The 17556-nt window shown below is 44.7% G+C and overlaps 1 long non-coding RNA gene across 4 annotated transcripts in view; it reads right to left on the bottom strand.

Annotated features, from left to right (window-relative positions):
• Positions 1-1256: 1256 nt before the first annotated feature.
• Positions 1257-17556, bottom strand: part of LOC144827127 (uncharacterized) — a 229286-nt gene continuing 212986 nt past the window's right edge. For all 4 annotated transcript variants that reach the window (XR_013610032.1, XR_013610033.1, XR_013610034.1 and 1 more), the window contains one exon: positions 1257-2515. This is a non-coding gene — a long non-coding RNA (uncharacterized LOC144827127). The remainder of the gene's footprint in view (positions 2516-17556) is intronic.

Below are 17556 nucleotides of genomic sequence, written 5' to 3'. Positions count from 1 at the left end.
AGACCTCTATCTCGGATGACGGCTATGCATAGGAGGGTGTGTGAACGGACTGGCCTCTCTGCTGAGACCTCTCTCTCTCTAATGACAGGTGTGCAGGTAGCATTTATTGAGGGACTGACCTCTCTGCTGAGAACTCTCTCTATAATGATGGATGTGCATAATAGGGAATGGAGAGGGAGTGGTTTCTCCTTTCAGACCTCTATCTCAGATGATGGGTGTGCATACTAAGGGGAGTGGAAGGACTGGTCTCTCTGCTGAGACTGCAACACAAACATACATCTCACCGTTCACTGCTTCTGAGGTTCCCCTTCTAATAATCGCTAAGTCAGACCTCTCAAGACTCATCAGTGCAACTCACTTAGAAAGTGACTTGAAGTCAATAGTCTACCCTCATTCCAAACTCACATCAAATCCATTTAGGCAATTCTAATGGAACCTCCAATTCTGTGCTACAATATCTAAGTTGCTGTGGATCCATAGCCAATAATCACCAAGTAATTATGGTAAATACAATATTATTATGCTCACCTATAATTCCCCCCACACCCAACACAAATTCCATTCACAGAACACACACCTGAATGATAAACAAACAATAAGAGTATCTTGCTCAGAACAGCTTGACATGAGCCCAATCACAGATATTATCTCTGCGGCTTTAATTGACAGATCCATCTGCCTATCTTCATTAAGTGCCCTGAAAACTAAATGTAGTACACAATGATCATTTTTCAAAATAGTCTTTAAGATTTGACATCCCAAGATCTTCCGTCACCCCCTCAAATGAAAACACTAAACGTAGACATAACACTAGAAAGCCACAGGATGGCCTGACCTGCACTGTAATCATGACCACTAATGGATTCTCTCTGCATGCACCTAAAACATTTAGCCAATGTCCCTCCAAATCACAGCCCTATTTCCATATTCCATGACTTCTTCATTGACATACTCGGACAACAATTAATGTCTAAACCTGTTTGGTCCCCGGGCATCCGTGTCATGTCCACAGACTTGCTAGCAGATAGATATCTAATAGCGGCTCTTTGATTGGCTCTTGTGGTTAACCTACAGTCTTTGATTGCAGGACATTGTAGCATTTCTTGGGCTCCTGAGCTCAGAATGAGGAGTAGACCCTAATGTAAACACAAACACATGAAATATGAATGTTGTAAGAAGCTTGTTCTTCAATTGCGTTCCAAACCTGCTCACACATTGTGTGAAACTCTTACCATATTCATGACTCCACTAGCCTCGTAATAACTGTTTAATAATGGTGGTTATCCTTTACATACTGTGGGCATTTTTAAAGGATAGTAGTTGTGGGAAAGTGGATTATTAGTTAGGGTGGATGGGGGTCTGCCACAAATAATAATGGCACTATTCTTGTTAAATCCAGTAAAGGTTTCAGTAAGTCAACATGAGCTCAACCCCTGGTAGCTATGGCACACACCGGACAGGCTTAACATAGAAAAATGTGCAAATTATTTAGAAATACCAGAATAGTTAGAACGTTGAAAACACACAACACAATAAAAATCGCACTCCAAGTCAACAAAATGACACCAAAATGACAAGAAGCAAACAAAGGGAACCAGCGATGTAAATGTTTAACATTTGAAATCGTGCCAAAAAACACAAATCTCCAACTACAGGTTACCTTGTCATGTGAGACTGGGACAAAGGTGAAGTTTAAGAATGACCGCAACAAACCACAGGCCAGATGCAAGACACAGGGTTGTCTGGTGAAAAAGTTACCTTCACACAGAAATGTTCTGAGAAGGCTGCAGCCTAGGTCTGAAGACCAGGTCACCGATGAAAGGCTTATGAAGGGCACGGTCTTGGTGAAGCCATTGATGAAGGTAGTATAAGCTCTGAGTGGGAAAAGTTAGAAGTTCACATCCAGGAAGCCATCAACGTTGATTGGATGATGCTCAGCATTTGATCTGGTGACACCCCCAGTCACTATAAGATCTTGGTGAATCCATTATTGTTCTTTAGCTCACTTCAGCACCCCAGGTCAGACCCAGCCATATGCAGGTCCGTCTTGACCCTGTCCCTCATGGGAACAGCATATATAGATGGGAAGCACACCATTATTTAAACCAATGTTCCTCTTATTTTCAACGTCCAAATCCATTTTTCCATGTTTTGCGTGCTTTAACACCGGTGACGTGCCTAGCCCAAACGCACGTGTAAACTAAAACATCATCAACTTGAGGCTGTCTTTCAGCCCCAAAACCAGTGGCACAGCTCATGTCGCATTTGCAAATGTTCTCAATGTTTTCAATGTTATATGCTCCAATAAATTCCAAGTTTTTTCTCTCCTTTTTCATTTACACTTTTAACCTTTCAGGTCCACAAGCAGGGACATGCAATTTTCAAAGTTTCTCGTGTTTTAAGTGGGCCATCCGAACCTCTTCTTCAAAAAACACGATAAAGGCAAAATTCATCAAGAGCAGTTTATTAGCACCAATGCATTTCGGGCCACTGGGGGCCCTTCGTCAGGGTGTAACTGGAAATAATTAAAAAACATACATTAAAAAAACATCCAATGTGTATACATAGTATATGGTACAAATTTCACTCCGCTAAATGTAACATCTCGTTCCTTCTAAAATGCCATAAGCCAGTGGATTCTTTTTATTAATCAGCTTTGTTACCCCCGATTTTATTACAGCATTGCTCCCTCTTACTTAATAAATCACTGTCCTCCTCTAACCCAAACAGCCAAACATCCCCCTCCTTTATCCTTCCTTTAATTTCATCTCACTAGTGCAGGCCCTCCAGTTACGCTCTTTACTCGTCTCCTCCCCCGCTTAACAGCCATCAGTCAAATCTACTCCTTCCCCCACCATCTGCGCATTTACCGCTAAATCTTCAGTTCACACATTTCCTGAGCATGAATTCATACTCCGCTTTACCCACACTCGTTAAAACACCCCTCTCCCTCCAACAATCTATCCAATTTGACTACCGCGTACCTGCTCAGTTTATATTCATCTTCCTTAATTCCTGCACCAAGACGATTGAACTTTATGTTACCCGTCTTTCAACTTCTTATTCAACCATTCTCCCCTCCCCCTCTACCACGTGACATTCTACACCCGACCAATGCTCATCGATGACACCTTGTCAAAGCACTACAACTCCCATAATGCTTTAGAAATGTTAATCAAATATACGGGGTTAAAAACTGTTAACTCATGTTACAAATCCGTGCCACTTTCACTTATACATATAAACAATCAACTGTATGATGTCCAACATTTTCCAGTGTTCATCTGATTTCCCAGAAACTCATAATAAGCATGCTCAGTGAATTGTGTTGTTCCGCCCTGCTTGGGAGAAACGACAATGTTTTTTTTCTCTCTATTCAACTCTTCGTTTTATGATGGGTGCTAACCCGTTAGGGCATAAACCATTGAAACATCATATATAGATGGGAAGCACACCATTATTTAAACCAATTTTCCTCTTATTTTCAACGTCCAAATCCATTTTTTCCATGTTTTGCGTGCTTTAACACCGGTGACGTGCCTAGCCCAAACGCACGTGTAAACTAAAACATCATCAACTTGAGGCTGTCAGCCTCAAGTTGATGACCTCATGGGAACAGTCCAGCCCGAGCTACCAAGCCAGGTCTTCCTTGGACTGGAAACAAGCCTTCTAGGACTAGTTTCATGGTAACACCCCATATCAGCCAGGCTAGTTTGAATCCAGTGGTAATGTAAGCAAAGGCACCCACGTCTCAGCATACCCTGCCAACTTAGGGCAAACAAAGCAAAGAGAAGGAGATGAAGGATGGAGCTTTGACATTTTTCAGACACTCACCCCCAGCTACTATTAGATCAGGTTTAAGCTGTCATCATTCTTTAGCTCACTTCACCACTCCAGTGCAGAAACAACCAGAAGAAAATCAGTCTGGACCCTGTTCCTCTTGGGAATAGTCCAGCCCAAACTGCCAAGCCATGGCTTAACTGGACCAGAAACAAGCATCCTGGGACCGGTTTTGGGGTAACACCCCTCATCTGCCAGGCTAGCTTAAATCCAGTGGCAAAGTGAGCAAGGGACCCACGTCCAGGCATACCCTGTCAACTTACAGCGAACAAAGCAAACACAAGGAGATGATGGATGGAGCACTGAAACTTTTCAACAATCACCCCCAGTCACTATGAGATCTGGTTTGAATCCATCACCATTCTTTAGCTCACTTCACCACCCTTGGTCAGACACAGCCAAATGCAAATCAGTCTTGACCCTATCCCTCATGGGAACAGTCCATCCCGAACAGCCAAACCAGGTCTCCCCTGGGAAGTAAACAAGTATCCTGGGACCAGTTTCAGGGTAACACCCCTCATCTGCCAGGCTAGCTTGAATCCAGTGGCAAAGTGAGCAAGGGACCCATATCTGAGCATACCCTGCCAACTTAGGTTGACTAAAGAAATACCATGAGATGATGGACGGATCGCTGAAACTTTGCAGACACTCACATCTGTCACTATTAGATCTGGGTTGAATTCATCATCGTTCTTTAGCTCAATTTGCCAGCCCAATTCCAACCCAGCCATATGCAAATCAATCTTGACCCTGTTCCTCTTTGGAACAGTCCAGCCAGAGGACCACATGGCCTTAGAGACACCACCCAAGGGTCAAAACTCAGTCCACAGAAGCCTCCAGAATGGTCTAGGGCAGGTGCAGTTGTAAATGGTCTGCTAAGGTTTCTCAGGAAAGTGGACTTTTAGCAGGTATAGTGACTCTGTAGCTTAACAGGAGATCATCCAAGTGACCCTTGAAGTCCTCCTCCTAGCCCCAGGTAGAAGTGGGAGCTGATCCAGCCCCTAAAGCTTTCCTCACCGGCCACAACAGCAGGTGCAGTCCTTCTTCTGTCTTCCATAGGTCCAGTTATATTCTTAGGAGGGTACTGGGGTGGACCATTTAGGCCTAATACCCACCTGTGAGTGGGGGAAACTCCTGGTCACTACCTAGCCAATGGAATACAAGTTCTGTGTTTTGCTGTTATCTTTCCCACTGTGCCCCTCTCTACCTAAATATAAGATGGCAGAACCTTTCTTCCCCTGTGCCAAACTCTCTGAGCCCATCCAGAGGTATGACTATGATAATGAGCAACCCTTCCTGTGGGCTCTCCAAACTAGTTCTGGGGAAAACTCCACTCCCATTGGGGTAGGTAGCTGGCTTGCTAGTAGGACAATAGAGGAGGCAGGCCAGGTGTGCGCTATGTTTGTCTGGAACAGGATAGGCCACTTTGAAGTTAGTCAAGTTCCTGCATAATGCCCAGATGGTTATCCTGTCAGAAAAACAGAAACCTCCCCACACACAAGCCATTTCTCCTACTTCGGAGACACTTCACATCTAATCAAGCAAACATTCAGCTCCGGGTGAAAATGAACACTGGCAGAAGGGCACATTTGTCTCAGGCAGGAAAATAACAACTTTCTAAAAAGTGTAATTTTCAAAATAGGAAACAAAATCCGGCTCGACCATTAAGTTGGATTTTAAATTCCTATTAATATGAGTCCTTAAATACGTTTGCTGGCTTCTTCCAAACGGAAGCTAAACATTATAAGGTGTTTAAGGTAGCCCAGTGCTCTTCTATAGGTGGGGGCAGCCTTGCCAGAGTGAAAAACGACTTTGGGGGTTTTCCACTGAAGGACATGTTTAACATAAAATACACATCCCTACATTTTACATGCCATGCACCATGCACAATGGGCATTTAGGACTTATCTTAGCGGTGACTTATAAGTATTAATAGGGAAGGTTTAGACCTTGCAAAAGGTTTATTTTGCCATCATGAATTGGAAGTTTTCAAACCACACACCCAGTCTGCAGGGGCCTGCCTGGAGAGATGCTTTACATTGACACTTTAGTGGTGGCATAATATGTGCTGCATTCCACAGGTGACATTTAACTTACAAGACCTGGCTACACTTTGGTACCATATACTAGGGACTTATAATAATAAGAAACTTTATTGCATGATTTGTTAAAACCCTTGCAACGCTCAACAAAAATTTTAAATCATTATATTATATACAATTGATAATTTGATCCTAAAAATATATACATATTTTTTTTTTACAGTATTATTAAAAAACTCCCATCATCATGACAAATGGAACTCTGTTATAAATACACTATCCGTAACTCCTATAGTTGTGTTCCAGTAGGAGACGGCAGTCCTAATAAAATAAACGTCTATAACCCAGGCCGACTGGCCTGTACGCCTCTCCCCTTCTATTGCCATTTTTGTTGTTCACCACTGTTCGTGTGCATAGCCAATCTGTAAATAAAGATGTTTCCAAGCAGGCTGATGCAAATAGGCAGGAGGGCTAGGTCTCAGGCCGAGAAGTCAGTAGACAACTCACCTCTACTAGCTTTTTTACGAAGCGTTCCACCAACCTGACCAAGGTGCAATTTAAGGTGGTGTTCCGTCGGTCGAAACAAGCCAGCACTGCCCCTCTGCAAGATCTTACCTCCTTCTCGATACAACCCCTCCATATTAGAGCCTTTCTATCCTCTAAGAGGTTAGGGCACAAACATAGTATGTGCATTATATCTTCCCTGTGGTGGCCACAGAGCCGGCACGTTTCCAGGGCGCAGTCTCTTTTCCATTTAGACAGGTAACAGTTCGTTGGGATCACCCCCATTCTCAGTTTTAAAAAAACAGAGCTTAGTGTGTGCATTGAAGGTGAGTGTTAAGTAGCTCTGTGCATAAGTGCAAAGGGTCATCTAGCCATCAATCAATCAATCAATCAATCAATAATGAAATTTGTAGAGCGTGCTACTCACCCGCTAGGGTCCCAAGGCGCTGGGGGGGGGGGGGGGGGGGGGAAGTCGCTACTGCTCGAACAGCCAGGTCTTGAGTTGTTTCCTGAAGGAGAGATGATCCTGGGTCAGCCGAATGTGGGTGCGGAGGGAGTTCCATGTCTTGGCCGCCAGGTAGGAGAAGGATCTTCCTCCGGCGGTGGATCTGCAAACACGTTGGGACGGTGGCGAGGGCGAGGGCGAGGTTGGCGGAACGGAGCTGGCGAGTGGCCATGACTCTGTGCCGAGAGGCTGGCCCTGTCTTCAGCTGAAGAGAGTCGTTTCAAGTGCTAAGGCTGCAGGACATTAGCGATGCCCCGCTGGCTTAAACGTAATTTAAGTATGCCAGTCACGAGCACAGCTAATTTCAAAATGTTTGCGGGATCAGAGCACATGAACTAGTTAGCAATTCCCCTGTGTTCAAAGTAAAAAAATAAATCAGCATCAGTTAATAAATAGGGATGACCATGGAAAAAGAGGCCTTTTCGTACAATGCTTTTACTGGTTTTGTATAGTGGTTATTTTCTGGTATGATAATTACTGTTACCCTGGCATTCTGATGTCCAACCTGACAAAGTCATTATTATAATTTGCTAAAGTTTTTCATAGTTTGATAAAACCATGTAAAAGTAATACAAAATTGTTTGTTTCATAATGCAACCTAGAACAAGAAATCAAATTACTTTAACCACAAAACAATCAATCAGAATAGTTCATAACATTGCTAAAACCATGCAATAGTTTATAAGTGCTACCAGTGATAATTTATGATTTTCATTCATTATCTTGACTAATGCACTCCATATATCATAATTTGCATGATCAAATAGCAATATATTCTAATGGCCTAGTCTCCCTAAGTAGAATATGTTTGAAAATGAAGCCCCAAGGCTTCTAATAGGTAAATGCAACCACATCTTATCCTCATATCCTATTAATACTCACCAATGCAGGCATCTTTCCATATCTGGATCACATAGGGATGGTGGTAATGACCAACTCCTTGGCCTCCCATAATTTCACACAGGCACTCATTAGGGGCACCCTACAAGCCACAGCACAACCCATCCAGGCCCTGATGAAATATTACCACATCACCCCCACTCTGATGGAACTCCATTGGCGCCTCTTTCCAACAAATACAGTGTTCAAAACGAGCTGTATAATTTACAAAGCCATCATGACCATTATCAGACTGTAGATTAAAAGCAGTAAAGCACTTCTTCTAGCTCCCAACTGACTGCCCGATACTTCGGCAAAGTCAACATTACCTACATCTGTATGATGGTAATGCGCTGGAGACTCTCTCTCCCATCGATTTGCTGCTGGCTGCGTGAGGCTGCAGTGTTTGTGGAATTCCACGTCACGTGGATCCTGGGGGTGCAGGCACAGTTGGCCAAGCAGAACTGGTGAATGTTGGCCTACCATCCAGGTGGCATGCCCCAAGCCGGCCATTAAGGGTGGTGGAACTTGAACTCCAGGTCTCGGGCAGCTGCAGTACTACAAAGGTCCCATTCTGAGTTGGGACAAGGCCGAACAGGGGAGACGAAATTGGTGGCTCTCCTGGTGGCTTTGAGTTTCCAAGCTCTAGAGCTGGCTCAGCCTTCTGGGAGACTGCCTATTGGAAAGGAGTATTTGAGAACCCGGGCCTCAGATGTGGCTGCTGCCCCCATTGGCCTCCTCTGTACCCCATCGAGAGGGCATGCAGCAGTGAGGTCCCTGACGATGGGGGCGAAAGTTCCACCCGCACAGGAGCCGGATTGCCTGTAGAGTGGGCTGGAGTGGTTGGAGGCCACCCTGGGAGAGTGGGGAATGCCTGGTTCATCCATTATTGCTCCCATTCAAATGTGCTGAGTGAAAGAGGTGCCCCTGCTTTTGGGTCCACATTGATTTACTCCAGTTCTTTCCCTGAAACCACCATCCCCACTTGGCATATGTGTGAGATTTGCATGAATCAGTGCAGTGTCCCCCATGGGGACATCAGATCCTAGTGACCTCATCAGGGAGCGACTAAGTGAGCTATTGCTCAGACAGTAAGACTACTATCTTGAGCTACATGTGTGCCGCCCCCTGTCCATTCAGGGTTTGGGTGGACTCTGACCAAATATTTTGCAGTCGGGCTTTGTATCATGGATGGGTCCTGAGGAACACTTCACCCTACATTGTTTTTCTCATCCTGCATTCAGGTCCCCCTGAGGGGGGACTATGCATTGCACCTCCCTGAACTTCGAGGACCCTCATCTACCACTCTTCAAAGCTCCAGCTTCTCTGGAGTGGGTCTGGTGGGTCTGGTGCTTGGAGGCATTCCAGAACTTACTGTTGAATCCTGGACCCGAAGGGCCCTACTTGATGATGCAGAGTGATGGTATTTACTTTTGCCTTCTCGTACTCCCATCCATAACTATCATGTGGAAGAATAACGCAGGTTCATTTGGGGACAGTCGGCCATGGACAACTTCACAATGCTGGCCTTGATTGCAGACTAAGTGCAGCCCTCTCCTGGTGGGAGTGGGGTAGCGAGCGACACAACCTCAACCATAACTCAAATGCTGAGACACTCAACTGCACTGTCTCGACTTCTGTGGAAGTGAGGATTGCCCACCCAAACATTTTCAGGACAGCTCTTAGCACATGTTTATAAAGCTGTCCCCAAGGAGAAGAGGGTTTGGAAATGACAGAAAGAGAAGTTTGCCTAGACCTCGGCTTGCGTGCTGCTTGTACCTGGAATTCATGTTCCCGGGTGTAGTGTGAATCTTTGTAGGTTTCTGTATGCAAAGTGTAAAACAACCATTATAGTCTTTCACACAATCACTTGCATAAGCATGTAACAATTTCCTGAACATTAGCAACTTTTAAGAGTTTCTGTCAATTACTGTTAGAGAGGAAATAAAGTATTCCTTCTTTTTTGGGTGCAATAATGAATACCACACACAGGGCATGGTTACACCTAGTCTTGTTGACATGATTCAATAACACTGAGTGGCGGAGGGCATATAAGGCATGGGCAGTAACAACCGCGCTCCTACCTTGAAACAAAAATCATTGAGGTCAGCATTGATCCTTCTCTCCTCCACCAGGATGTTGTGGATAAAGTTAGTGAAATGGTGAACACAATCTTTGGAGTGGTGGAACTTTGTGGACCCTTTAGGGCTAGGTGACCCAACTTCTTAAGACTACCAGGAAGTTGGAGAACCAGTCAGAGGACCCGGATGGGTGCTCACAGCAGATTGACCTATGGGTTGTGGACAGGCAGATGGAGTGGAGGGCCCCCAGGCAACTCTCTTTGCCATGACGTGGCTTCATTCCTGGGTTCTGAAGGGAGATCTTTTCCAGTGAATTATGGTGGAGAAAGTGCATTAATCCTTGGCTGCGAGGCTCCCCAGGTGCTTCACCTTGACCTCTCATAATCCACTTCCTGAACTTTAGGGAATGGCTTCTGAGACCAATCCCATTATAAACTTTCTGGACTACGCTATGAAGGTCCAACTTCAACACATAACTGCAGGATGTTAAGCAGAAACTCAAAGTCATACAGCTAATGTATACATTGGTTTTCTCAGTCCTACTGAAGGTACTTTATAATGGACAATCTAAGTTTTTTCGATAGCCCAGTAAGTATTTGTAATAGGTTGGAGGTACATCTGTCGATCAAGTGCCCATGGGTTCTTGGCAACAATCATACTTGGACCTTTGCACCGCTGAGACATGTCCCCTGCTGTGGCAGACAGGTAACTTGCCTTGGGTGCAGCAAGCTGTGGGAAATGGAGGGCGCCCTCCAATCTGCATCTAATGACCAGGCATTGGAGCACCTCCGTTGTGGGTGCCAATGCCTTCCAGATTCGGCAGACCAAAACAAGTTGCTGGAGTATGCTGTGGACCCTGACCCATGTGCACCCTGACTCTAGGGGATTGGACCAAATGGCCACTTGGGGGTGGTACTTTAGAAACCTTGATTCGAATGTCCAATGAGGAGAGACCCAGAACAGCAGATTGACTAATATTTGGAGTAGCCCTGACAAAGGTTAGGACACTTATTCTGACAATGGCCACAGTTTGGGAGAGGGCTCCCCCACCTACTACATTAGAACTCCTCAGATCCTGATGACTAATATATGTAGTTGTGTATTGAACCTGTGAGACACAAAAATCTGACACCCTGTCCGTTGTCAGGCTGTTAAAAGACTCCAAAACACAACTGAGGCATTTTTCATTCACACAGCCAGATATCTCTGGTTGACCTAACAAAGCTGAATATATGAATTAAGAAACAAGTCAGGTAAACTGATCTATCAACTAACTACTAGCTGACAGTAATGGGGAAAACAGGCAAGGCATAGCAGAGACATCTGCCTCCTACTATAAGGCATTGTATGCTAGACTCATGGCATCTGTGCCAAAGCAGACTGAGGCACCTGTTCCAGATCCCCCAGTCTAACAACCTTTTACTAGCTGATTGCACCACTTTAGATTCACCCATGATCCCGTAAGAAATTGCAGGGGCTGCCAGGGAGTTGTGATCAAGGAAAACACCTGCCCATATTGACTTTCCAGAGCAATTATTTGGGAAGTATCTTTCCCTGCTCAGTCCTCATCTTTTGTACAACTTTAACAAAGCAGCACATATTGGTGTATTGTCTGAAGATCTCCAGGAAGCCATAATATAAACCCCCTGTCCAATGTGCATCCTGTCAAAGAATTTCTCTTATTTAGTTGATTCAAATATTCCAGCTAAGGTCCTAGCTAGGAGAGTGGTCAATGCCATACCTACCCTGGTCCACCGAGACCACAATAGGTTCATACCAGGGCGAAGTCCCACCACTGTATCCAGAGACTGAATATGATCTTGGTCAGATGCTGGGAACTGGTGGCCCCTCTATGCTCTTTTCCTGCCCGATACTGAAAAAGTTTCAGACTCTTTTGGGGAGGAATTCCTACTTCACACCCTGGAAAAAATGAACTTTGACCCCAGATTCCTGAGGTATGTTAAAATGCTTTACTCCTCAACTTTGGCTAATGTAAGGGTCAACTGATTTTATTTGGATCCTTTCCCAATTGAAAGGGACACTAGGCAGGGAGGATTTCTCTCCCCCTTTCTTTTTGCTCTCATCCTTGAGTCCTTGGCTGGGTGGATCAGGAGGGATGCATTATTGATGGGCTTCGAGTGGGAGGGACGTCCAGAGGAGCATATCTCCATGTATGTCAATGATATGCTCCTCTTTCTCAAAGACCTCCAGATTTTGGGCCCTGTAGTCTGCAAATGCTCAAACTTTGGTCAATTGGAACAAATCGGTCAATGGGATGAACAAGATCAAGACATGGCACCCTGACCTTGAGGTTCAAACACAGTTTTAACTATTTGGTGATACATTTCACACTCCACTGACCTTTAATACGTGCTCTCAGCATTTCCCCACTAATGGATACAATTAATGACTGCATATTGAAGCTGTGCCTCTATGAATAATTGGTAATGTTTTTCCACTTAAAATGTTTGTGCTCTCAAGGTTTTTGCCTTTCATGCAAAATTTCTCAAAAACTCTCCGCCAGACCTTATCTACTTCTCTTCAGTCTTGCTTGAGGACATTTCTATTGTCAGGTAAATCATCAATATTTGCTACAGCCAAATGTAAATAATCAACCTTAGGTGGGGGGTGGGAATTGGTATGGAGGACATCATGCTTTACCATTGCACAGCACATCACTTTACAATTAACCATTTGATGTTTGTGGACGGATTGGACCTGGAACATCACCTGGAATTAGACCTGCAGGTCGTTTATCACCAAAATTCCTTCCAATTTGTCTGCAGTCATGGCTGTGACCAGGGACAGAGTTTTGAGGCCTTTTTGCTAGGTTTTTTCTAAAGCTATACCAATTACTTAAATACTTCTGCTCAGCAATACATGTTATAAACCTTCTTAAAAGGTAAGTAAGCTAATGCAGCCCTGAAAGACATTTTGGGCATCAACTCTTTTTTATAATAACACATGAAGGTGACAAGTCTAACAAAGCATTAAGGGCAAAATTGTTATAGCATTGTAGGCACAATTCTTTATAACACAAGTACCTTCTTGGATCATTCCTTGGATCATTCCTGTGGAATAACTCATTATACATTCAGCAATTTAAAGTACAAGGCGTAACAATCTATTGAGCGGTTCAACTAGTTTAAGTTTGTCTCTAGTCTCATCAGTTTAGAGGAGTATCACCTCTCAACCGGTCTCTCAAAACAAACCCTTGTAGAGCCCTAGCAAGGTAAGATTTGTATCGCTTCAACCAAGTCTCATTCAAGGAACTGTACCACTACTTCTGATTACCAAAAGGAAGCTAACCTCCTTCAACATAAGCTCCAAGAAAGGGGATATCCTACAAGATTACTGCGACGCTCAGCTAAAAGAGCCCTGAACAACAACAGGGAATCCCTATTGGAAACCAATACCAAAGAGAAAGAGGAGCTGATCACGTGTGTAACATCTTACACCAAGAATTCTTCTTTTATCAAAAAAACAGTGAACTCCCATTGGGGTATTCTGAACTCAGTTGACCTGGACATACCTCGCCCACGCTTTGCGTTCAAAAGACCTCGAATCTGAAGGACCAACTGGTCCACACCCGTCCGAAACAGACAAGCACCCGACCCCATAACACCTTGCGGGATCTACCCCCAGTAACGGGGCATTATCGCTGTGGCAACTGTGTCGTTTGCCCCCAAACCATCCAGACCAAAACTGTTCAACTTTCAGATACTTTCATTTGGCACCTTAACAGACATACAAACTGTAACAGCAATAAATGCGTCTACTTGTTGACATGCCCCTGTGATCTGAAATATGTCGGAATGACGAAACGTACAGTTAAGACCCGCATCATGGAACACAACAGCAACATCCGTTGCCAGAAGACTCATACCCGCCTGTATGAACACTGCAAACAACGGAACCATGTGGCAGAGGATATGCGGTGGGTGGTCCTGGAGTGGCATCCTTCATCAAACCAACAGACCCTGTTCAAAATTGAACAGCGATGGGTGCATCGCTTGCATTTAGACAAGGAGGGACTGAATGATTCCGTCCCCTGGAACACACTCAGTCGATAAATCCAAGCGCTGCCACCACACCTGGTAGACTGGTACAGTAGAGACACTGCCACCCCGGCTGTATTAGACATCTCATTCTAATACAATGCTATTAGATGCACCATATCTACTTACACCCAGCTGGCACTCCAGTTGTTATAACGACGGCCATCACACACACCCCCCCTTTAACGATGCCTCTGTGTATGCTCGGCAACGTGACGTCCATCCACAAGCAAATAGACACCTGACTTGTGTATAATCCTAACTTTGGATAGAACCCCCTGTGCCCTTCATACAAGTGTGACAAACCCACAGAGTAGTGAACGGCATCTAAGCGCAGTTGCGCTTCTGACTTATGCAGACACGTTCATCCCACGCACCTCTGAGTATATGATGTGCCGTCCCCACTCAAGATGGCGCCCAGACTACTCCGTAGATGTTAGACCATTGTGCATGCGCTTGGAGAAGTCACTAGTGGTCGACATCAGCGCCACGCCCCCAGGTCAAACAAACAATTACGAAATAAAAGCGCGCCAAGATGCGCCGCCCATTACCAGCTGCTCCACGATCGAGCTACACCGGTCGAGCGGACCTAGGTTTGGAGGTAACGTCCTCACGCCACCAAGGTAAGGGGGTTACCGGGCTCGAGACTATCTCCAGTCCGCTTTGGTGGGCTGACTAATGACAGACCGCGTCGATGGACTACGGTCTCTCTGCCGAACAGGTAAACGGCGGGGGGAGTGTCCCTACGACTGGGATGTAAACGCCGGGCCGGGCCCGCTTTACGAGGGTGCAAGGGCTTTTGGCCGCCATGGCTGCCATCCCCGTGGGCCGTATTTGGGCTGACGCACCTGGCACCTGCCTCTCTCCATTCTTGAGACGTTGTTGTCAGGCTCGGCTGGTCCATTTAGCCGTGTCATCCCGATGACACCACGGATCCTTCCCGGGGAGGCGCTATGGCTGCTGCGCCCACCCAGACACTACGCTACCCTACGGAGCACCCGGTTTGGTTGCAACTCACCCTGCGTGGGCCACCTCCGCCGCCGGGGCCAGATGGGTAGTCAAACCATTCCAAGACCGACTATCTGTGAAGTGAGGCTTTGGCATTAAATCGCCTTGCCTGGAGCCTAACCACTGCCCAGGCCTAATTCACTCAATATCTCCTTTATATCCCCCCATCCTCCTAGACTCACAGTCGAGTACACTGGTCCCGCTTGAGCAGACTGCGGGGACCGTCAACAACGATTGAGGTTAAGTCCCATGAAGGGGTTTCCCGCTCTGAATAATGAATTGTAAGAGCCCCCACTTTTGGTATACAATCCCTCTAAACTGCTATCCAATCTTAAATGCGTACTCCTACAAATTGGGAATATAGACATTCTATGATGGCAATCCTACATGGCATGATCACGACCACTATGGTCCTTTACTTCACTCCACCTCTCTCCACCTTTTTAGTTATCCACAATCCGGGTGAATGTATAACACAGCGGCTCTGACCACTATTACAGGATTGTATGATAACCGCATAGAGAACGGACATAACTATATGCCTTTTCTCCCCTATAGGGTGAACTACAATTCAGGAACTCCTCCTGTTCCAATTCGTGACCCCTCAGGTTGTATCCACTACAAAGTGCGGCCCACCTTGGGCTCCGTCCTAGTAAATGAGCACTTTTTAGGTCCTGATGAATTGCCGTGATGGCATGAAACATGTCGACCTGACCACTTCTGAGGGTTGAACGGGTTGTCCCACACATAGCTTGGTGGATTTCCCATACCCCTCTTATTTTTAATGAAAGCAGTTAGCTACCAGAATAAAATTGCCCAGAGTAGACTATACTGACTTTTTTTAAACCACACCTCCACGCTCACTACTTACCCACTTGGGCCCCTCACACTCACCCACACATCGGCCAGGAATAAAAGATCTCCGCAAAAGAGTAGCACTTTGTGCTACCCGTCAGGCATTGCAGCGCCGGCCTGACGCAGGAGCAGGGAGCCGATGATGATACGAAACGATCGGTTGGTGACATGACAGTAGCCGTAGAACCGACCTGTTGTGTGAGGTTTCCCTAATTCCGATAAGGGGCAACTGTCCCTGTCTCTCGCATACAACCACCCTTGGAGAGAGGTGGATCGATCATCCACACATACCCACCCCCTAGGGGAACTTTGTGCATCAGTTTTGAATTGTCATTCAAGTTTTTGTCAGAACTTCTAAGTATTTATTGTCTTTAGCCATAAGCAACTGCAGTCAATCTACATGCCAGTTATGTCTCTCTGTGCTTTATTTAGCATTTTCGTTCTTCCTGTAATTAATAAATTAACATACACATAATAGCAGGATAGTTCATCAAGAATCCTTTAGTGGCCTATGCACTTGATAAGACAACAACAGGCACTCAGCATACTTATATGCAGCCCCAATGGGGTCCAAATAGCACAGTAAATGATCTGACAGAGATTAAGAGGGTGTTTAAGTCACTCATACATAAGTAAAGGGGTGGGAGATAGTGCACACCCTTAATGAACATCTATTACAGAACGAACTTTACTGCCGACGCAGATATAGTAAATTTAGATATTTGTAACCATGTCCTCAGATGAAGATTGAGAGTTGCATCAATTAATAAGTTGTGCAAAAGTAATATATGGTTCAGAAGATCAAACATCTTAGAAAGTCAACAGACACACAATGCATTGTAGCAGCACCTGAGGCAAGTGAATGGTCAGTTTTTAGTGTTAGTACTAACAGAGTGAGCATACTGGACATGCTCAAGAAAATATAACTTGGCCAATGGAAGAATAGAAGTGCGCATGATACAAAAGTTTAATGCTGCTAACAAGAATTTAGGGAATAACTCTAAAAAGGTATAACCGTTTAGTACAGAGGAAAGTAAAAATGGGTACTGGTGGACAATTATTTAAGGCCCTTTTTGGTACATTTGGTTCTTAACATAGTGGCAGAATCCTTAGAAAATTGTGGGCACACCTGACATAATTCTGTTTGTCTCAGGCAAATTATTTCCGCAAGATGGGCATTCTGCTACTTGGTGTTTGTAAGCAAAAAGACAGACTCTATTTGCGTGTGGCAGTAGTATAAAGATGTACTTGAGGAAAGAGACAAACACGTTTGGGGACTCAGCAAATTCTTACTACAGTTGAATGGTGGTATTCCAAGGCTAAATAAGTGATCTGCAATTGAAAAAGACACACGTTTATTTGAAAAAATTAACATTGTTTGTACAAATTGAAACAGCAAAAATCCTGCATTTCATAGCAGTATTTGTGTATCTTCAAATGTATCAAGCTGTTGTTTGTGGACAAAATTGATACGTTTCTAAAACAGGTATAAAATGATATTGGAGTGGTATTTTAAGATGAATTCAAGAGGCATATTGTTCTTGGTTCTTTAGTGGCAGAAGACAGATACTACCATGGATGTTCTTTTTTTGTGGATGGGCAGGCCATCAGCTATAGTTACAAATTGTTTCAAAATGTTAGACCATAATATTATACTCCTGGTGAATTTTTTTTATATTATAGCATTTCTTCTTAACGGTCCCTCATGTGAATCTGATTCAAGAGTTTTGATCCTCAATGTCATCATTTTCATTGACAATATCTTCTTCATGGGTAATAAACAG

The sequence above is a fragment of the Lissotriton helveticus genome, chromosome 4_1 (genome assembly GCF_964261635.1).
Source record: "Lissotriton helveticus chromosome 4_1, aLisHel1.1, whole genome shotgun sequence".
Lineage (NCBI taxonomy): Eukaryota > Metazoa > Chordata > Amphibia > Caudata > Salamandridae > Lissotriton > Lissotriton helveticus.
The sequence above is the reverse complement of the archived record's forward strand: the minus strand, read 5'-3'. Positions and strand labels throughout refer to the sequence as shown.